General features: G+C 41.0%; 14 non-coding genes across 14 annotated transcripts; all 14 read left to right on the top strand.

Annotated features, from left to right (window-relative positions):
• The first annotated feature begins 522 nt into the window (after window positions 1–522).
• Window positions 523–641, top strand: LOC130817096 (5S ribosomal RNA). The gene has a single exon (XR_009043617.1). It is a non-coding gene; the product is annotated as a 5S ribosomal RNA (ribosomal RNA).
• Window positions 642–1,195: 554 nt separating this feature from the next.
• On the top strand, window positions 1,196–1,314 carry LOC130817095 (5S ribosomal RNA). Its single transcript, XR_009043616.1, has one exon. It is a non-coding gene; the product is annotated as a 5S ribosomal RNA (ribosomal RNA).
• Window positions 1,315–1,869: 555 nt separating this feature from the next.
• Window positions 1,870–1,988, top strand: LOC130817094 (5S ribosomal RNA). The gene has a single exon (XR_009043615.1). It is a non-coding gene; the product is annotated as a 5S ribosomal RNA (ribosomal RNA).
• A 554-nt stretch (window positions 1,989–2,542) lies between these two features.
• On the top strand, window positions 2,543–2,661 carry LOC130817093 (5S ribosomal RNA). The gene has a single exon (XR_009043614.1). It is a non-coding gene; the product is annotated as a 5S ribosomal RNA (ribosomal RNA).
• A 553-nt stretch (window positions 2,662–3,214) lies between these two features.
• Window positions 3,215–3,333, top strand: LOC130817092 (5S ribosomal RNA). The gene has a single exon (XR_009043613.1). It is a non-coding gene; the product is annotated as a 5S ribosomal RNA (ribosomal RNA).
• A 553-nt stretch (window positions 3,334–3,886) lies between these two features.
• LOC130817091 (5S ribosomal RNA) lies at window positions 3,887–4,005 on the top strand. The gene has a single exon (XR_009043612.1). It is a non-coding gene; the product is annotated as a 5S ribosomal RNA (ribosomal RNA).
• A 12,030-nt stretch (window positions 4,006–16,035) lies between these two features.
• LOC130817090 (5S ribosomal RNA) lies at window positions 16,036–16,154 on the top strand. The gene has a single exon (XR_009043611.1). It is a non-coding gene; the product is annotated as a 5S ribosomal RNA (ribosomal RNA).
• A 553-nt stretch (window positions 16,155–16,707) lies between these two features.
• On the top strand, window positions 16,708–16,826 carry LOC130817088 (5S ribosomal RNA). Its single transcript, XR_009043609.1, has one exon. It is a non-coding gene; the product is annotated as a 5S ribosomal RNA (ribosomal RNA).
• A 554-nt stretch (window positions 16,827–17,380) lies between these two features.
• On the top strand, window positions 17,381–17,499 carry LOC130817086 (5S ribosomal RNA). The gene has a single exon (XR_009043608.1). It is a non-coding gene; the product is annotated as a 5S ribosomal RNA (ribosomal RNA).
• A 554-nt stretch (window positions 17,500–18,053) lies between these two features.
• Window positions 18,054–18,172, top strand: LOC130817085 (5S ribosomal RNA). Its single transcript, XR_009043607.1, has one exon. It is a non-coding gene; the product is annotated as a 5S ribosomal RNA (ribosomal RNA).
• A 554-nt stretch (window positions 18,173–18,726) lies between these two features.
• On the top strand, window positions 18,727–18,845 carry LOC130817084 (5S ribosomal RNA). The gene has a single exon (XR_009043606.1). It is a non-coding gene; the product is annotated as a 5S ribosomal RNA (ribosomal RNA).
• Window positions 18,846–19,399: 554 nt separating this feature from the next.
• LOC130817083 (5S ribosomal RNA) lies at window positions 19,400–19,518 on the top strand. Its single transcript, XR_009043605.1, has one exon. It is a non-coding gene; the product is annotated as a 5S ribosomal RNA (ribosomal RNA).
• A 554-nt stretch (window positions 19,519–20,072) lies between these two features.
• On the top strand, window positions 20,073–20,191 carry LOC130817082 (5S ribosomal RNA). Its single transcript, XR_009043604.1, has one exon. It is a non-coding gene; the product is annotated as a 5S ribosomal RNA (ribosomal RNA).
• Window positions 20,192–20,743: 552 nt separating this feature from the next.
• Window positions 20,744–20,862, top strand: LOC130817081 (5S ribosomal RNA). The gene has a single exon (XR_009043603.1). It is a non-coding gene; the product is annotated as a 5S ribosomal RNA (ribosomal RNA).
• Window positions 20,863–20,904: the final 42 nt, after the last annotated feature.

The following is a 20,904-nucleotide window of genomic DNA, read 5'->3' as shown; positions in this document are numbered from 1 at the left end:
CATTTGCGAATTCTTTCCGCTCCACTTGAGCAAAAGGCATTTCGGTGATTATAGTAATATACTCTTTGGAAGTAATTTTATTTATAAAAATATAACTCGCAACCGGGTCCCGACCTCGAATTTACGGGCACTCGAAGGTAAGGACCCGTTGACGCGGGTCGATGCGCATACGAACGAATTTTTCGAAAGAGGCGTGCATCGGTGCGTTCGTGTAAGCGGAAATTGCACCGGACCCGTCGGAACTCCCCGCGGAAGCGTGCCTGGCATGGATGGCCTCTTGAATTCCAAGTGTTGCGCGGATTTCATAAACATTTTGTCTTTTTTTTGTTGCGAGTTCACCTTGCTTTTACAGACGGCGGACTCTTTTGGGAATGGGACAATACCGGGAGGGTGAAAAACAGTATTTGGGAAGAAGAAGGCTCGAAAGAGGGGTCTCGGTTGCGAGTTTACGAGCTTTGGAATGCTCTGGGTTTTTTTTTGGTCGGCAATGCGCATGTATACAAATTGTTACTGTGAATGAACGGGTGCGATCATACCAGCACTAATGCACCGGATCCCATCAGAACTCCGCAGTTAAGCGTGCTTGGGCGAGAGTAGTACTAGGATGGGTGACCTCCTGGGAAGTCCTCGTGTTGCACCCCTTTTTCCCTTCTTTTTTTTTTTTATCGTTTTCATTTGCGAATTCTTTCCGCTCCACTTGAGCAAAAGGCATTTCGGTGATTATAGTAATATACTCTTTGGAAGTAATTTTATTTATAAAAATATAACTCGCAACCGGGTCCCGACCTCGAATTTACGGGCACTCGAAGGTAAGGACCCGTTGACGCGGGTCGATGCGCATACGAACGAATTTTTCGAAAGAGGCGTGCATCGGTGCGTTCGTGTAAGCGGAAATTGCACCGGACCCGTCGGAACTCCCCGCGGAAGCGTGCCTGGCATGGATGGCCTCTTGAATTCCAAGTGTTGCGCGGATTTCATAAACATTTTGTCTTTTTTTTGTTGCGAGTTCACCTTGCTTTTACAGACGGCGGACTCTTTTGGGAATGGGACAATACCGGGAGGGTGAAAAACAGTATTTGGGAAGAAGAAGGCTCGAAAGAGGGGGTCTCGGTTGCGAGTTTACGAGCTTTGGAATGCTCTGGGTTTTTTTTTGGTCGGCAATGCGCATGTATACAAATTGTTACTGTGAATGAACGGGTGCGATCATACCAGCACTAATGCACCGGATCCCATCAGAACTCCGCAGTTAAGCGTGCTTGGGCGAGAGTAGTACTAGGATGGGTGACCTCCTGGGAAGTCCTCGTGTTGCACCCCTTTTTCCCTTCTTTTTTTTTTTTTATCGTTTTCATTTGCGAATTCTTTCCGCTCCACTTGAGCAAAAGGCATTTCGGTGATTATAGTAATATACTCTTTGGAAGTAATTTTATTTATAAAAATATAACTCGCAACCGGGTCCCGACCTCGAATTTACGGGCACTCGAAGGTAAGGACCCGTTGACGCGGGTCGATGCGCATACGAACGAATTGTTCGAAAGAGGCGTGCATCGGTGCGTTCGTGTAAGCGGAAATTGCACCGGACCCGTCGGAACTCCCCGCGGAAGCGTGCCTGGCATGGATGGCCTCTTGAATTCCAAGTGTTGCGCGGATTTCATAAACATTTTGTCTTTTTTTTGTTGCGAGTTCACCTTGCTTTTACAGACGGCGGACTCTTTTGGGAATGGGACAATACCGGGAGGGTGAAAAACAGTATTTGGGAAGAAGAAGGCTCGAAAGAGGGGGTCTCGGTTGCGAGTTTACGAGCTTTGGAATGCTCTGGGTTTTTTTTTGGTCGGCAATGCGCATGTATACAAATTGTTACTGTGAATGAACGGGTGCGATCATACCAGCACTAATGCACCGGATCCCATCAGAACTCCGCAGTTAAGCGTGCTTGGGCGAGAGTAGTACTAGGATGGGTGACCTCCTGGGAAGTCCTCGTGTTGCACCCCTTTTTCCCTTCTTTTTTTTTTTTTATCGTTTTCATTTGCGAATTCTTTCCGCTCCACTTGAGCAAAAGGCATTTCGGTGATTATAGTAATATACTCTTTGGAAGTAATTTTATTTATAAAAATATAACTCGCAACCGGGTCCCGACCTCGAATTTACGGGCACTCGAAGGTAAGGACCCGTTGACGCGGGTCGATGCGCATACGAACGAATTGTTCGAAAGAGGCGTGCATCGGTGCGTTCGTGTAAGCGGAAATTGCACCGGACCCGTCGGAACTCCCCGCGGAAGCGTGCCTGGCATGGATGGCCTCTTGAATTCCAAGTGTTGCGCGGATTTCATAAACATTTTGTCTTTTTTTTGTTGCGAGTTCACCTTGCTTTTACAGACGGCGGACTCTTTTGGGAATGGGACAATACCGGGAGGGTGAAAAACAGTATTTGGGAAGAAGAAGGCTCGAAAGAGGGGTCTCGGTTGCGAGTTTACGAGCTTTGGAATGCTCTGGGTTTTTTTTTGGTCGGCAATGCGCATGTATACAAATTGTTACTGTGAATGAACGGGTGCGATCATACCAGCACTAATGCACCGGATCCCATCAGAACTCCGCAGTTAAGCGTGCTTGGGCGAGAGTAGTACTAGGATGGGTGACCTCCTGGGAAGTCCTCGTGTTGCACCCCTTTTTCCCTTCTTTTTTTTTTTTATCGTTTTCATTTGCGAATTCTTTCCGCTCCACTTGAGCAAAAGGCATTTCGGTGATTATAGTAATATACTCTTTGGAAGTAATTTTATTTATAAAAATATAACTCGCAACCGGGTCCCGACCTCGAATTTACGGGCACTCGAAGGTAAGGACCCGTTGACGCGGGTCGATGCGCATACGAACGAATTTTTCGAAAGAGGCGTGCATCGGTGCGTTCGTGTAAGCGGAAATTGCACCGGACCCGTCGGAACTCCCCGCGGAAGCGTGCCTGGCATGGATGGCCTCTTGAATTCCAAGTGTTGCGCGGATTTCATAAACATTTTGTCTTTTTTTTGTTGCGAGTTCACCTTGCTTTTACAGACGGCGGACTCTTTTGGGAATGGGACAATACCGGGAGGGTGAAAAACAGTATTTGGGAAGAAGAAGGCTCGAAAGAGGGGTCTCGGTTGCGAGTTTACGAGCTTTGGAATGCTCTGGGTTTTTTTTTGGTCGGCAATGCGCATGTATACAAATTGTTACTGTGAATGAACGGGTGCGATCATACCAGCACTAATGCACCGGATCCCATCAGAACTCCGCAGTTAAGCGTGCTTGGGCGAGAGTAGTACTAGGATGGGTGACCTCCTGGGAAGTCCTCGTGTTGCACCCCTTTTTCCCTTCTTTTTTTTTTTTATCGTTTTCATTTGCGAATTCTTTCCGCTCCACTTGAGCAAAAGGCATTTCGGTGATTATAGTAATATACTCTTTGGAAGTAATTTTATTTATAAAAATATAACTCGCAACCGGGTCCCGACCTCGAATTTACGGGCACTCGAAGGTAAGGACCCGTTGACGCGGGTCGATGCGCATACGAACGAATTGTTCGAAAGAGGCGTGCATCGGTGCGTTCGTGTAAGCGGAAATTGCACCGGACCCGTCGGAACTCCCCGCGGAAGCGTGCCTGGCATGGATGGCCTCTTGAATTCCAAGTGTTGCGCGGATTTCATAAACATTTTGTCTTTTTTTTGTTGCGAGTTCACCTTGCTTTTACAGACGGCGGACTCTTTTGGGAATGGGACAATACCGGGAGGGTGAAAAACAGTATTTGGGAAGAAGAAGGCTCGAAAGAGGGGTCTCGGTTGCGAGTTTACGAGCTTTGGAATGCTCTGGGTTTTTTTTTGGTCGGCAATGCGCATGTATACAAATTGTTACTGTGAATGAACGGGTGCGATCATACCAGCACTAATGCACCGGATCCCATCAGAACTCCGCAGTTAAGCGTGCTTGGGCGAGAGTAGTACTAGGATGGGTGACCTCCTGGGAAGTCCTCGTGTTGCACCCCTTTTTCCCTTCTTTTTTTTTTTTATCGTTTTCATTTGCGAATTCTTTCCGCTCCACTTGAGCAAAAGGCATTTCGGTGATTATAGTAATATACTCTTTGGAAGTAATTTTATTTATAAAAATATAACTCGCAACCGGGTCCCGACCTCGAATTTACGGGCACTCGAAGGTAAGGACCCGTTGACGCGGGTCGATGCGCATACGAACGAATTGTTCGAAAGAGGCGTGCATCGGTGCGTTCGTGTAAGCGGAAATTGCACCGGACCCGTCGGAACTCCCCGCGGAAGCGTGCCTGGCATGGATGGCCTCTTGATTTCCAAGTGTTGCGCGGATTTCATAAACATTTTGTCTTTTTTTTTGTTGCGAGTTCACCTTGCTTTTACAGACGGCGGACTCTTTTGGGAATGGGACAATACCGGGAGGGTGAAAAACAGTATTTGGGAAGAAGAAGGCTCGAAAGAGGGGTCTCGGTTGCGAGTTTACGAGCTTTGGAATGCTCTGGGTTTTTTTTTTGGTCGGCAATGCGCATGTATACAAATTGTTACGGTGAATGACTCTCCAAACTTGATAATTTCATTGTATACAATTTCATTTTCATATTCGGTTATAGGTTTGGGAACAATTTCATTGTTGGAGTTAGTAGTGGTTACCTCAAAATCTCCGATTTCTATGACTCTCCAAACTTGATAATTTTCCGCTTTAATGAAGATCTCCATCCTATTCTTCCAGTATGTATAGAATTTTCCATCGAACATTGGCGGTCTTTGAGTTGAATACCCTTCTTCCATTCGCTCGTTCATAATTGACATTTTTCGGGAACACCAGAATCTGCCCTCAGGGTTTCCTGATCTTCTGGGAACAGGGCTCTGATACCAATTGTTGATTCAATTAGGAACGGGAACAGCAACAAGAGGGGGGGGTGAATTGTTGTTGTTGCAAGTTTAAGCGATTGTGCCCTGTTTTTGCGGAATTATTCAAAATAAATAAAGCTTAAACTAAGAGCAAAATAATAAGAGAGACGCACGATTTTACGTGGAAACCTTTTGGGCCTAAACAAAAGGAAAAACCACGACCACTTGGGATTTTCAAAAACTCCACTATGTTTAAGGCAATTAGTTACAATCACAATAAACACCTTGCTTCACTCGAAGCGCAACACCTAGGCCGACTCCTCTTCTCTCTAATTGCTTTACTCCAAGCAACAACCTTAGCTTCTCTACAAGCTAATCCTCTCTAGCTTCACTCAAAGCTATCTAATTTCCCCCTTAGACTCACCCGAGTCTAATTACATAAACTCTCAAAAACCCTTACAAAAAGGATAGAAATTCTCTAAAATAAATCAAAGAGTTGCATCAAGAAAATATTATAAATTAATTGGCAACTTTAAGAACAAAATATTTCTTGTAAAATCCAACAAAAACGTATGAAAAATACTTAAGCACAAAACGTTGGATTACATCTCTTCTCATTAAAAACCGGAATTATCTTGCAATTTATAGAAAATAATATTCCTAAGAAAGTGGAATAATCCAATCCATCATCCCACTATCAAGAGATCATGGGAGTAATGTGGATTAAGCAAACACACGGTTATTTCCATAAGATTTGATTAAGTCAAATCACACGTGTACATAAACAATAACCGCTGTTCCCTTAATAACCGCTGTTCCCTAAAGTAGCAGTTTTTTCAGTAGTAATTCCTGTTCCCCAAATTAATGGCTGGAACTTCATGCTATATTTAGAAAACGGTTAATCTTAGTGGGAATGATTGTTTGCTAATTTTTAGGAATAAAGACCGGCTGAAAAGATTTGCTAAGACTAATTCAAAGTTAGTTAATTCTATTTTTAACAAATCCAAGATTTATTAAAAATAGATCCTAAAATAAAGGATCTTAAAGAATTAAAACGTGAATCCATTTTATTCAATAAAAACGATTTGCCAATTAACTTAAATAAATTTTTACTGCAACAATTTAATTTAAAATACATTAACTAAAAATAATAATTAAAATATGATAATCAGAATTTTCAGTCAGCGTATTCAACCTTCAGCTCAGGAACAGTGTGCTGTCTCCAGACTTCAGTTTAGCTAGAACATCCAACTTGGGAACAGTAGATCTGCTGTCTCCATTTTACATCCCAAGCGATATACTTCTCCTAACATCAATTGAAACCTTTTGACATGTACGTTTCCATAAGCTAAGGCATAGGTACTATCAACGATCATAATCATAATCGGATATCGACCTGCACAATCTCTAAAAACATGTTCGCTTAAATAAAGTGTAGTCATCATCAAAACTCAAGAGGTCCAACAAATTCCCCCTTTTTGATGATGACAAACTTTTCAAACAAACTTAAAAACAAAATAGAGTAAACCAATGTGGAAGAGTATGTTGAGATCAAAACAACTCTACATTACTTAGTAAATTAACTCGTGACAATATAATTTACCAAGCATACATTAAAAACAAATTACTCTATTAATTAGAAATATTTAAAATAACTTAAGCATAATCAAAACATCGGAAGTAGTTTATAACTTAAGATTTCAAATAGAACTAAAACAAAACAAAACTTACCAAACAAAACTTAAAGCACTGTAAGAACTTTTATCATAGCATTCAAGTAATCATCAGAGCATATAAATCATAACAATCAAAGTATGTATCTCGGTATGTATATCAGAGCTAAACTGAGCTAAACTTATTAATCATCAGAGCATCAGAGCATGAATATCAGAGCATAGCCACAGTTCCTAATGTTCAACAGAATAAATGTATATCAGACTAAGCATACTATATCAGACTAAGCATACTCAAGCATTATTTAAGTTTGTGCCAAATATTCCCCCTTTTGACATCATTCAAAAAGAAGATAAGCAATCAAACCACAGCACTAAACATATAGTTATAGTCAAAGAGAGAATAAGGATGCACAAATTAAAAAGCAATAACAATGAATGCAAGCATGATAAGCAAAGATTAGCCAAACCTAACAGTTAGTAGCATATGTAAAAAGGTTTAACAAAGTTAACAATGTTTAAGAGGTGTACCCCAGCTGGTACCAAAAGAAAGAAATTGTTTAAAGACAGAGACAGCAGCAATGAAAAATATAAAAGGGAAACTATGAAGCAGGAGCATCTTCATCAACATATTCCGTTTGCACCTCAACTGTATCCAATTTAGCGCCAAGACGAGCCTCCATCTGAGTCATCTGGTCAGCTAAAGAGGCTAGGGAAACACGGATCTCATCTTGAAATTTGAAGAAGCGATCCTGCAAATCATCAAGCTTAAGGAGAATGGAATATAAGGGAGCAGTAGGAACGGTTGCCTGATCAAAGCTGTGTTTGTGAAATGATGGTGATGGTGATCTTGGTGTTGGTGAAGGTGGTGGTGGAGTGAAATGATGAGTTGGTGGAGTGGTTGGCTTTGATGAGGGAAAACTATTGGGTTCAGTCCTAGAGTCATCATCAAGAGTAACATCAGGTCCCATCCCCTTGTCTTCTTCCTCCTTATCAGTAGGAACAACCTCCTGTTCCTTAACTCCAGCTCCTTCTTTCTCCTGTTCCTCCTTTTCAACTTCTTTTTCCTGTTCCTCCTTCTCCACTTCTTCCTCTACTTCCTGTTCCTCCTTTTCCTTCCCCTCTTCCTCCTGTTCCTCATCATCAGAATCAATTTCAATCTGTTCCACAGCATTTTCAAGGATCCCTTCCTCATTTAATTTAAGGCGCAAATTACTCAAACATTTTGCACCTATCATATTGCTGGGACCCATAGGAAAACTATAATCACCCAGTGGAACACCAAACTTTGAGAAAATCCATGACAACAAACCACCATAGCCTACCATACATCTTTTGGCTATACAATCATTTAAATGCGAAATCATCAAGGAAGGAAAGTTAATCTTTATATTGTTCACCATACAGTAAATCAAAGTGGCATCTCGAAGACTTACCTCACTACGTTTTGAATTTCGTGGTAAAATAAACCTTCGAGCAATGTTGTAAAGTAACTTGTGTAAGGGGGACAAAACATTGTGACTCACTTTACCTCTCTTTTGCCTAACACCTAAACATCTCCAAACATCTTTTTCATCTCTTCCAGAAAACGCAATCTTAGACCCAACATGATAAACATCAAAACCAGTGGCTGGCACTCCTAGCCACTCTCCTAACGTCAAACTATCAAATTCAATTTCAATTTCTTTAATTGAACTGAAACAAACTCCATCATTAATAGAGAAGTTAGAGATGAACTCACGCATAATTTCTGGGTAAATGGGATTGCAGCAGTAATCGCACATGAGTGATTCCCAATGTTGAGTTTGTAGAATTTTGTGAAATTGAGGAAAGTTTGCAGTCTCATACCATTCTTTGTCAAGGCCAAAGCCAACTGACATTTCTTTGGAAAGTTCCTCAGCGTTTAAGTAGTGGGTTACCTTCATTTTCTTTACAGAACGTGTTGGAGGTTTCTTGGATCCTCTTGATCTCTTACTGCTTGCATGTATTTTCGGGGAGATGGGGGTTCCCTCCTGTTCTTTTGATGAAGACTCAGGCTTAGGAGTGTGAGAAGGTGGGTAGATGACTTGAAGAGGTACAGGTTGCTTCATTTTAGGACTCTGATTCTTGGTCTTCATGGATGTTTTGAGAGGGAAAAGAAAGAATAATGGAGAAAATGACGGTTTAGGGTTGAGTGAAAGGGAAATGTTAGTGAAGATGAAATGAAAGATGGGACGAGTGGGAGTAATTATACCTGATGAAGTGACGTGCTAGAGGCAGTTATCAAATCAAGACAATTGATTTTGAATTGTGAAAATGGAGTATGTTGAGATTCAACTCCTACTTAAAAAAAATTGCTGGAAAAAAAATTTATATATAATTTTTTGTTTTTTTTTTTTTTTATTATTTATAATAAGAAAATGATAATATTATGCTACTACCGTTTGATCAAAATAATCATGCAATCATAAGAACATTCAAAGTATATACCTTTAAAAAATGCGTACCTGATTCTTTCGATAATTGATTTTTCAATCAAGATTATTGTGGTTGATTGATCATTTTCAATTTTCATTTTGTCTCTAGGAATCATATATGACACTTCCTTTAATGCAGCTTGATCATGCCAAGTTCCAATCTCATTTTCTCATGCTGTTCCCTTGGAAGCGGTTTGGTCATGATATCTGCTATTTGCTCGTTAGTGTTTACATGCTTAACAATAATATTTTTATTTTCAACATTATCCTTAAGAAAATGATGCCTAATATGAATGTGCTTTACTCGTGAGTGATGCACTGGATCTTTGGATATGCATATGGCACTGGTATTATCGCAATAAATAGGAACACATGCATACTTAATACCAAAGTCTCTTAGCTGCTGCTTTATCCATATCATTTGGGAACAGCAAGCTGCTGCTGCTACGTACTCAGCTTCAGCAGTTGATAATGCAACAGTGTTTTGTTTCTTGGAGCTCCACGAAACTAAACATGAGCCAAGAAATTGTACCATACCTGACGTGCTTTTTCTATTAACAAGATCTCCTGCATAATCTGCATCACTAAAGCCTTTCAAATCAAAGACATCACTTTTAGGATAAAATAATGATAAATCATCTGTTCCCTTTAGATATCTCAAAATACGTTTCACTGCAGTTAGATGTGATTCTTTAGGGTTAGATTGAAATCTTGCACATAAACCAACACTAAATGAAATATCGGGTCTACTAGCAGTTAGATATAATAAAGATCCAATCATGCCTCTATACATAGTTTGGTCAATATTTGTTCCATTTGTATCTTCATCTAATCTTACATTAGTAGCCATGGGTGTATGGTTGGTTTTAGCGTTATTCATGCCATATTTCTTAAGAAGTTCTTTTATATATTTTTGTTGATGAATAAAGATACCATTAGCAGTTTGTTTAATTTGCAAACCAAGAAAGAAATTTAATTCTCCCATCATGCTCATTTCAAATTCAGTGCTCATAAGGTTAGCAAATTCTTTACATAGCAATTCATTTGTGGCACCAAAAATAATATCATCAACATATATTTGAACAACTAATATATTGGAACCTTTATTCTTAAAGAATAAGGTTTTATCAATTTTACCTCTAACAAAGTCATTTTGAATCAAAAACTTTGATAGTCTTTCATACCATTGCCTAGGAGCTTGTTTCAACCCATAAAGAGCTTTATCAAGCTTATAGACATGATCAAGACTCGAGGTATTCTCAAAGCCAGGCGGTTGTTCAACAAAAACTTCTTCATCAAGAAAACCATTCAAGAAAGCACATTTCACATCCATTTGATATAATTTAAAGTTCATAAATGCAGCAAAAGAAATTAAGATTCTAATAGCCTCTAACCTTGCAACTGGAGCAAAAGTCTCAGTGTAATCAATACCTTCTTGTTGATTATAACCTTTAACCACGAGTCTTGCTTTATTTCTAACAATTATTCCATGTTCATCAAGCTTGTTCCGAAAAACCCATTTCAAACCAATTACCTTCTTGTGTTTCGGTTTGGGTTCTAAATGCCATACCTTGTTCCTTTCAAATTCGTTCAATTCATCTTGCATGGCTACAACCCATTCGGAATCCTTTAGAGCTTCTTCGTGATTTTTGGGTTCAAGTGATGATAGGAACGCAAAATGTGCACAAAAGTTTCTCATTTGAGATCGAGTTTGTGTTCCTTTATTCAAATCACTTACAATTAAATCAAGAGGATGGTATTTTTGATATCTCCAAGGTTTTGGCATAAAATCTCTTGTGGGAACAGTAGCATGTTCTGGTTCATCAGCTTGATTAACATTCTGTTCAGCTACTGGATTGTTCTGCTCATCTGTGGGAACAGCTGGATTGGGAACAGTCTGCTGTTCCTGATGTTCTGGCAGTTCCTGAACTTGATCAGTACTTTCTGCTTCTGCTGGAACCGGCTGTTCACCAGCTGTTTCTTGATCATGCACTTTCAATTCTTCATCATCTTCTTCTAAATTTGCAAGACCTATCTTCAAATTATTTGTATCCTGTTCACTTGACAAAAGGTTAGTTTCATCGAAAATTATGTGAACGGATTCTTCCACACTCATTGTTCTTTTGTTATAGACTCTATATGCCTTACTTTGAGATGAGTAGCCAAGAAATACTGCTTCATCACTTCTTTCATCAAATTTACCTATATTCCGTTTTCCATTAACATGTACAAAACATTTGCATCCAAACACACGAAAATAGGCAATATTCGGTTTAACACCTTTAAACAGTTCATAGGGTGTCTTAGAAGTGATTGGTCTTATCAATACTCTATTTAAAATATAACATGCAGTATTAACAGCCTCGGCCCAAAAATTTCTAGGTAAACCACTAGCAATTAACATAGTTCTAGCCATTTCTTCTAAAGTTCTATTTTTCCTTTCTACAACACCATTTTGTTGTGGTGTTCTAGGGGCGGAAAAATTGTGACTTATTCCATGTTCATTGCAATAACTCATAAAGCTTGAATTTTCAAATTCTTTACCATGATCTGACCTTATGTGAACAATTTGATTATTGGTAGATTTTTGTATTTTGTTAGCGAAAGAGACAAACTCATTAAAGGCTTCATCTTTACTAACTAGAAATAAAGTCCATGTAAATCTACTATAATCATCAATAATAACAAACACATATCTCTTGCCACTACGGCTTTGTATTCTCATAGGTCCACACAAATCCATGTGTAATAATTCAAGCGTTTTTGAGGTGGTCACAACATTCTTTGGTTTAAAAGATGACCTTACTTGTTTTCCTTTGGCACAAGGATCACATATTTCCTCTTTAAGGAATTTTATAGATGGTAGTCCTCTAACTAGGTCTTTAGATCTTAATGTATTAATCAATGAATAACTAGCATGACCTAGACGCTTATGCCAAAGAAGTGGGTCGTCTTCTATAACACTTAGACACGTTAGACTGTTTCTGGGAACAGTGTCCAGGTCCACTATATAAGTGTTCCCTTTTCTGATTCCCTCAAGAATGATGTCTCCTGTGTCGTTCCTAGAAATAATGCACTTTTCAGAAGTAAAGTTTACAGAGTTACCCTTATCACAAAATTGAGAAATGCTGAGTAAGTTGTGTTTCAAATTCTCGACTAAAAATACATTATCAATGGCGTGGGAACATGACCTTCCAACCTTTCCTTTGGCGATTATCTCACCCTTCATATTGTCACCGAAGGTTACTGTTCCCCCATCATAGGCTTCAAGTGAGAGAAATTTAGATTTGTCACCCGTCATATGCTTGGAACACCCACTGTCGAGATACCATGAGCTGTTCCCCCTCACTTGGACCTGTAAGATAATTAATTGTTAATTATAGGAACCCAGACTTTCTTGGGTTCCTTGTCGATCTTACTTGAATCATATTTATCAATTTGAATGTTATCGACATAGTTTCTGTTAGAGACAATATACTGTTCCCTTTTGGTGCACTGTTCCTTCAGATGGCCAGCTTTACCACAGAAGGTACAGTACCTGTCTCTAGGAAGATTAACGTAAGCTTTCTTACTTTTGTTATTCTTAAAATATTTTAGGCCTTGTGATTTCTTACTTTTAGCATCTAGAATCCATTTGGGAGTTATTTTGATTTTCCCTTTTTCTCTTGAATTTAATTCAAGATTATTATTGTTGTTACGGTTGGATTCCGAATTCATTTTTAAATATTGAAAATCATTGCATAAATCTTTAGTAGATGCATCTATCAATTTCTCATTTAAGCCTAATAATTTGTATTGCGATAGCTCAATATTAAGAATAACATTTTCCTTCTTAAGTCTCTCCATATTTTCCTTTAGGATTATATTTTGGTCCAACAAACCGAAAAATCTGTTTTGGACATCATGTCTAAAGGTGTTTATGTATGAGACATGGTCTTTGCTTACCTTAAGTTCCTTTTCTAACTTGAGACACTTATCATTGCAATTTTCAATTTTAACTTGTGCCTCTTTTAACAACTCTTTTAATTTATTTTTACTTGGATTGAATGAATGGTCAGAAAATGAATTAGAAATATTTACCTGCTTCTCCTTGCCTTTATGCGTAGCCATGAGACATAGGTTAGCTGTCTCCTCTTCTTCGGGAACAATAGTTTCATTCTCACTTTCAGTTTCTCCCCATGCAGCAATCATGGCCCTACGAAAGTCCGTCTTGTTAAAATTCTCTTTGTTCAACGGTCTTCTTGAATCTCTTGTCTTTCCCTTGCCCTTTTCATTTTTCCATGTTGGGCAATCCTTGATGAAGTGCTCGGTACTTCCACATTTGTGGCATTCAAGATTTTTTGTTCTTCTTTCTTTGTTGTTTCTTTGATTTGCATACCTGCTGTTCCTGAAGAACTTCTTGAATTTTCGTACCAACAAAGCAGCCTCTTCCTCATCACATTCTGATTCGTCCTGTTCCCCCGCTGCCAGAGCCAGTCCCTTGTTCCTGGAACTGTCTGCTGTTCCCAAATGCAATTCATGCGTCATTAGGGAACCAGCCAGCTCCTCTAGATTAAACTTTGTAAAATCTTTGGACTCTTGTATAGCAGTAACCTTGGCCCTCCAGCGCTCATCTTGAGGAAGGCTCCTAAGAATCTTCCTTACTTGTTCATCAGTGGGAATTATTCTTCCAAGAGAGACAAGCTCGTTTGTTATGTTGGTGAACCTAGTGAACATCTCTTGGATACTTTCTCTTGGCTCCATAACAAATCTCTCGTATTTAGACATTAACAAATCAATTTTGGACCGTTTTACTTCACTTGTTCCCTCATGGGTAACAGCAAGCAGGTCCCAAATTTGCTTAGCGGATTTGCACCCCATAATTCTATTATGCTCGTTTGGTCCAAGACCACAATGAAGTAATTTTATAGCAAGAGCATTTAATTCCATTTTCTGAAAATCTTCCTTTTCATATTCGGTTATAGGTTTGGGAACAATTTCATTGTTGGAGTTAGTAGTGGTTACCTCAAAATCTCCGATTTCTATGACTCTCCAAACTTGATAATTTTCCGCTTTAATGAAGATCTCCATCCTATTCTTCCAGTATGTATAGAATTTTCCATCGAACATTGGCGGTCTTTGAGTTGAATACCCTTCTTCCATTCGCTCGTTCATAATTGACATTTTTCGGGAACACCAGAATCTGCCCTCAGGGTTTCCTGATCTTCTGGGAACAGGGCTCTGATACCAATTGTTGATTCAATTAGGAACGGGAACAGCAACAAGAGGGGGGGGTGAATTGTTGTTGTTGCAAGTTTAAGCGATTGTGCCCTGTTTTTGCGGAATTATTCAAAATAAATAAAGCTTAAACTAAGAGCAAAATAATAAGAGAGACGCACGATTTTACGTGGAAACCTTTTGGGCCTAAACAAAAGGAAAAACCACGACCACTTGGGATTTTCAAAAACTCCACTATGTTTAAGGCAATTAGTTACAATCACAATAAACACCTTGCTTCACTCGAAGCGCAACACCTAGGCCGACTCCTCTTCTCTCTAATTGCTTTACTCCAAGCAACAACCTTAGCTTCTCTACAAGCTAATCCTCTCTAGCTTCACTCAAAGCTATCTAATTTCCCCCTTAGACTCACCCGAGTCTAATTACATAAACTCTCAAAAACCCTTACAAAAAGGATAGAAATTCTCTAAAATAAATCAAAGAGTTGCATCAAGAAAATATTATAAATTAATTGGCAACTTTAAGAACAAAATATTTCTTGTAAAATCCAACAAAAACGTATGAAAAATACTTAAGCACAAAACGTTGGATTACATCTCTTCTCATTAAAAACCGGAATTATCTTGCAATTTATAGAAAATAATATTCCTAAGAAAGTGGAATAATCCAATCCATCATCCCACTATCAAGAGATCATGGGAGTAATGTGGATTAAGCAAACACACGGTTATTTCCATAAGATTTGATTAAGTCAAATCACACGTGTACATAAACAATAACCGCTGTTCCCTTAATAACCGCTGTTCCCTAAAGTAGCAGTTTTTTCAGTAGTAATTCCTGTTCCCCAAATTAATGGCTGGAACTTCATGCTATATTTAGAAAACGGTTAATCTTAGTGGGAATGATTGTTTGCTAATTTTTAGGAATAAAGACCGGCTGAAAAGATTTGCTAAGACTAATTCAAAGTTAGTTAATTCTATTTTTAACAAATCCAAGATTTATTAAAAATAGATCCTAAAATAAAGGATCTTAAAGAATTAAAACGTGAATCCATTTTATTCAATAAAAACGATTTGCCAATTAACTTAAATAAATTTTTACTGCAACAATTTAATTTAAAATACATTAACTAAAAATAATAATTAAAATATGATAATCAGAATTTTCAGTCAGCGTATTCAACCTTCAGCTCAGGAACAGTGTGCTGTCTCCAGACTTCAGTTTAGCTAGAACATCCAACTTGGGAACAGTAGATCTGCTGTCTCCATTTTACATCCCAAGCGATATACTTCTCCTAACATCAATTGAAACCTTTTGACATGTACGTTTCCATAAGCTAAGGCATAGGTACTATCAACGATCATAATCATAATCGGATATCGACCTGCACAATCTCTAAAAACATGTTCGCTTAAATAAAGTGTAGTCATCATCAAAACTCAAGAGGTCCAACAGACCCGTTGACGCGGGTCGATGCGCATACGAACGAATTGTTCGAAAGAGGCGTGCATCGGTGCGTTCGTGTAAGCGGAAATTGCACCGGACCCGTCGGAACTCCCCGCGGAAGCGTGCCTGGCATGGATGGCCTCTTGAATTCCAAGTGTTGCGCGGATTTCATAAACATTTTGTCTTTTTTTTGTTGCGAGTTCACCTTGCTTTTACAGACGGCGGACTCTTTTGGGAATGGGACAATACCGGGAGGGTGAAAAACAGTATTTGGGAAGAAGAAGGCTCGAAAGAGGGGTCTCGGTTGCGAGTTTACGAGCTTTGGAATGCTCTGGGTTTTTTTTTGGTCGGCAATGCGCATGTATACAAATTGTTACTGTGAATGAACGGGTGCGATCATACCAGCACTAATGCACCGGATCCCATCAGAACTCCGCAGTTAAGCGTGCTTGGGCGAGAGTAGTACTAGGATGGGTGACCTCCTGGGAAGTCCTCGTGTTGCACCCCTTTTTCCCTTCTTTTTTTTTTTTATCGTTTTCATTTGCGAATTCTTTCCGCTCCACTTGAGCAAAAGGCATTTCGGTGATTATAGTAATATACTCTTTGGAAGTAATTTTATTTATAAAAATATAACTCGCAACCGGGTCCCGACCTCGAATTTACGGGCACTCGAAGGTAAGGACCCGTTGACGCGGGTCGATGCGCATACGAACGAATTTTTCGAAAGAGGCGTGCATCGGTGCGTTCGTGTAAGCGGAAATTGCACCGGACCCGTCGGAACTCCCCGCGGAAGCGTGCCTGGCATGGATGGCCTCTTGAATTCCAAGTGTTGCGCGGATTTCATAAACATTTTGTCTTTTTTTTGTTGCGAGTTCACCTTGCTTTTACAGACGGCGGACTCTTTTGGGAATGGGACAATACCGGGAGGGTGAAAAACAGTATTTGGGAAGAAGAAGGCTCGAAAGAGGGGTCTCGGTTGCGAGTTTACGAGCTTTGGAATGCTCTGGGTTTTTTTTTGGTCGGCAATGCGCATGTATACAAATTGTTACTGTGAATGAACGGGTGCGATCATACCAGCACTAATGCACCGGATCCCATCAGAACTCCGCAGTTAAGCGTGCTTGGGCGAGAGTAGTACTAGGATGGGTGACCTCCTGGGAAGTCCTCGTGTTGCACCCCTTTTTCCCTTCTTTTTTTTTTTTTATCGTTTTCATTTGCGAATTCTTTCCGCTCCACTTGAGCAAAAGGCATTTCGGTGATTATAGTAATATACTCTTTGGAAGTAATTTTATTTATAAAAATATAACTCGCAACCGGGTCCCGACCTCGAATTTACGGGCACTCGAAGGTAAGGACCCGTTGACGCGGGTCGATGCGCATACGAACGAATTTTTCGAAAGAGGCGTGCATCGGTGCGTTCGTGTAAGCGGAAATTGCACCGGACCCGTCGGAACTCCCCGCGGAAGCGTGCCTGGCATGGATGGCCTCTTGAATTCCAAGTGTTGCGCGGATTTCATAAACATTTTGTCTTTTTTTTGTTGCGAGTTCACCTTGCTTTTACAGACGGCGGACTCTTTTGGGAATGGGACAATACCGGGAGGGTGAAAAACAGTATTTGGGAAGAAGAAGGCTCGAAAGAGGGGTCTCGGTTGCGAGTTTACGAGCTTTGGAATGCTCTGGGTTTTTTTTTGGTCGGCAATGCGCATGTATACAAATTGTTACTGTGAATGAACGGGTGCGATCATACCAGCACTAATGCACCGGATCCCATCAGAACTCCGCAGTTAAGCGTGCTTGGGCGAGAGTAGTACTAGGATGGGTGACCTCCTGGGAAGTCCTCGTGTTGCACCCCTTTTTCCCTTCTTTTTTTTTTTTTATCGTTTTCATTTGCGAATTCTTTCCGCTCCACTTGAGCAAAAGGCATTTCGGTGATTATAGTAATATACTCTTTGGAAGTAATTTTATTTATAAAAATATAACTCGCAACCGGGTCCCGACCTCGAATTTACGGGCACTCGAAGGTAAGGACCCGTTGACGCGGGTCGATGCGCATACGAACGAATTTTTCGAAAGAGGCGTGCATCGGTGCGTTCGTGTAAGCGGAAATTGCACCGGACCCGTCGGAACTCCCCGCGGAAGCGTGCCTGGCATGGATGGCCTCTTGAATTCCAAGTGTTGCGCGGATTTCATAAACATTTTGTCTTTTTTTTGTTGCGAGTTCACCTTGCTTTTACAGACGGCGGACTCTTTTGGGAATGGGACAATACCGGGAGGGTGAAAAACAGTATTTGGGAAGAAGAAGGCTCGAAAGAGGGGTCTCGGTTGCGAGTTTACGAGCTTTGGAATGCTCTGGGTTTTTTTTTGGTCGGCAATGCGCATGTATACAAATTGTTACTGTGAATGAACGGGTGCGATCATACCAGCACTAATGCACCGGATCCCATCAGAACTCCGCAGTTAAGCGTGCTTGGGCGAGAGTAGTACTAGGATGGGTGACCTCCTGGGAAGTCCTCGTGTTGCACCCCTTTTTCCCTTCTTTTTTTTTTTTTATCGTTTTCATTTGCGAATTCTTTCCGCTCCACTTGAGCAAAAGGCATTTCGGTGATTATAGTAATATACTCTTTGGAAGTAATTTTATTTATAAAAATATAACTCGCAACCGGGTCCCGACCTCGAATTTACGGGCACTCGAAGGTAAGGACCCGTTGACGCGGGTCGATGCGCATACGAACGAATTTTTCGAAAGAGGCGTGCATCGGTGCGTTCGTGTAAGCGGAAATTGCACCGGACCCGTCGGAACTCCCCGCGGAAGCGTGCCTGGCATGGATGGCCTCTTGAATTCCAAGTGTTGCGCGGATTTCATAAACATTTTGTCTTTTTTTTGTTGCGAGTTCACCTTGCTTTTACAGACGGCGGACTCTTTTGGGAATGGGACAATACCGGGAGGGTGAAAAACAGTATTTGGGAAGAAGAAGGCTCGAAAGAGGGGTCTCGGTTGCGAGTTTACGAGCTTTGGAATGCTCTGGGTTTTTTTTTGGTCGGCAATGCGCATGTATACAAATTGTTACTGTGAATGAACGGGTGCGATCATACCAGCACTAATGCACCGGATCCCATCAGAACTCCGCAGTTAAGCGTGCTTGGGCGAGAGTAGTACTAGGATGGGTGACCTCCTGGGAAGTCCTCGTGTTGCACCCCTTTTTCCCTTCTTTTTTTTTTTTTATCGTTTTCATTTGCGAATTCTTTCCGCTCCACTTGAGCAAAAGGCATTTCGGTGATTATAGTAATATACTCTTTGGAAGTAATTTTATTTATAAAAATATAACTCGCAACCGGGTCCCGACCTCGAATTTACGGGCACTCGAAGGTAAGGACCCGTTGACGCGGGTCGATGCGCATACGAACGAATTTTTCGAAAGAGGCATGCATCGGTGCGTTCGTGTAAGCGGAAATTGCACCGGACCCGTCGGAACTCCCCGCGGAAGCGTGCCTGGCATGGATGGCCTCTTGAATTCCAAGTGTTGCGCGGATTTCATAAACATTTTGTCTTTTTTTTGTTGCGAGTTCACCTTGCTTTTACAGACGGCGGACTCTTTTGGGAATGGGACAATACCGGGAGGGTGAAAAACAGTATTTGGGAAGAAGAAGGCTCGAAAGAGGGGTCTCGGTTGCGAGTTTACGAGCTTTGGAATGCTCTGGGTTTTTTTTTGGTCGGCAATGCGCATGTATACAAATTGTTACTGTGAATGAACGGGTGCGATCATACCAGCACTAATGCACCGGATCCCATCAGAACTCCGCAGTTAAGCGTGCTTGGGCGAGAGTAGTACTAGGATGGGTGACCTCCTGGGAAGTCCTCGTGTTGCACCCCTTTTTCCCTTCTTTTTTTTTTTTTATCGTTTTCATTTGCGAATTCTTTCCGCTCCACTTGAGCAAAAGGCATTTCGGTGATTATAGTAATATACTCTTTGGAAGTAATTTTATTTATAAAAATATAACTCGCAACCGGGTCCCGACCTCGAATTTACGGGCACTCGAAGGTAAGGACCCGTTGACGCGGGTCGATGCGCATACGAACGAATTGTTCGAAAGAGGCGTGCATCGGTGCGTTCGTGTAAGCGGAAATTGCACCGGACCCGTCGGAACTCCCCGCGGAAGCGTGCCTGGCATGGATGGCCTCTTGAATTCCAAGTGTTGCGCGGATTTCATAAACATTTTGTCTTTTTTTTGTTGCGAGTTCACCTTGCTTTTACAGACGGCGGACTCTTTTGGGAATGGGACAATACCGGGAGGGTGAAAAACAGTATTTGGGAAGAAGAAGGCTCGAAAGAGGGGTCTCGGTTGCGAGTTTACGAGCTTTGGAATGCTCTGGGTTTTTTTTTGGTCGGCAATGCGCATGTATACAAATTGTTACTGTGAATGAACGGGTGCGATCATACCAGCACTAATGCACCGGATCCCATCAGAACTCCGCAGTTAAGCGTGCTTGGGCGAGAGTAGTACTAGGATGGGTGACCTCCTGGGAAGTCCTCGTGTTGCACCCCTTTTTCCCTTCTTTTTTTTTTTATCGTTTTCATTTGCGAATTCTTTCCGCTCCACTTGAGCAAAAGGCATTTCGGTGATTATAGTAATATACTCTTTGGAAGTAATTTTATTTATAAAAATATAACTCGCAACCGGGTCCCGACCTCGAATTTACGGGCACTCGAAGGTAAGGACCCGTTGACGCGGGTCGATGCGCATACGAACGAATTTTTCGAAAGAGGCGTGCATCGGTGCGTTCGTGTAAGCGGAAATTGCACCGGACCCGTCGGAACTCCCCGCGGAAGCGTGCCTGGCATGGATGGCCTCTTGAATTCCAAGTGTTGCGCGGATTTCATAAACATTTTGTCTTTTTTTTGTTGCGAGTTCACCTTGCTTTTACAGACGGCGGACTCTTTTGGGAATGGGACAATACCGGGAGGGTGAAAAACAGTATTTGGGAAGAAGAAGGCTCGAAAGAGGGGTCTCGGTTGCGAGTTTACGAGCTTTGGAATGCTCTGGGTTTTTTTTTGGTCGGCAATGCGCATGTATACAAATTGTTACTGTGAATGAACGGGTGCGATCATACCAGCACTAATGCACCGGATCCCATCAGAACTCCGCAGTTAAGCGTGCTTGGGCGAGAGTAGTACTAGGATGGGTGACCTCCTGGGAAGTCCTCGTGTTGCACCCCTTTTTCCCTTCTTTTTTTTTTTTATCGTTTTCATTTGCGAAT

This window comes from Amaranthus tricolor, chromosome 6, assembly GCF_026212465.1.
Source record: "Amaranthus tricolor cultivar Red isolate AtriRed21 chromosome 6, ASM2621246v1, whole genome shotgun sequence".
Lineage (NCBI taxonomy): Eukaryota > Viridiplantae > Streptophyta > Magnoliopsida > Caryophyllales > Amaranthaceae > Amaranthus > Amaranthus tricolor.
Note: the sequence above shows the minus strand (reverse complement) of the source record. Positions and strands in the feature narration are given on the sequence as shown.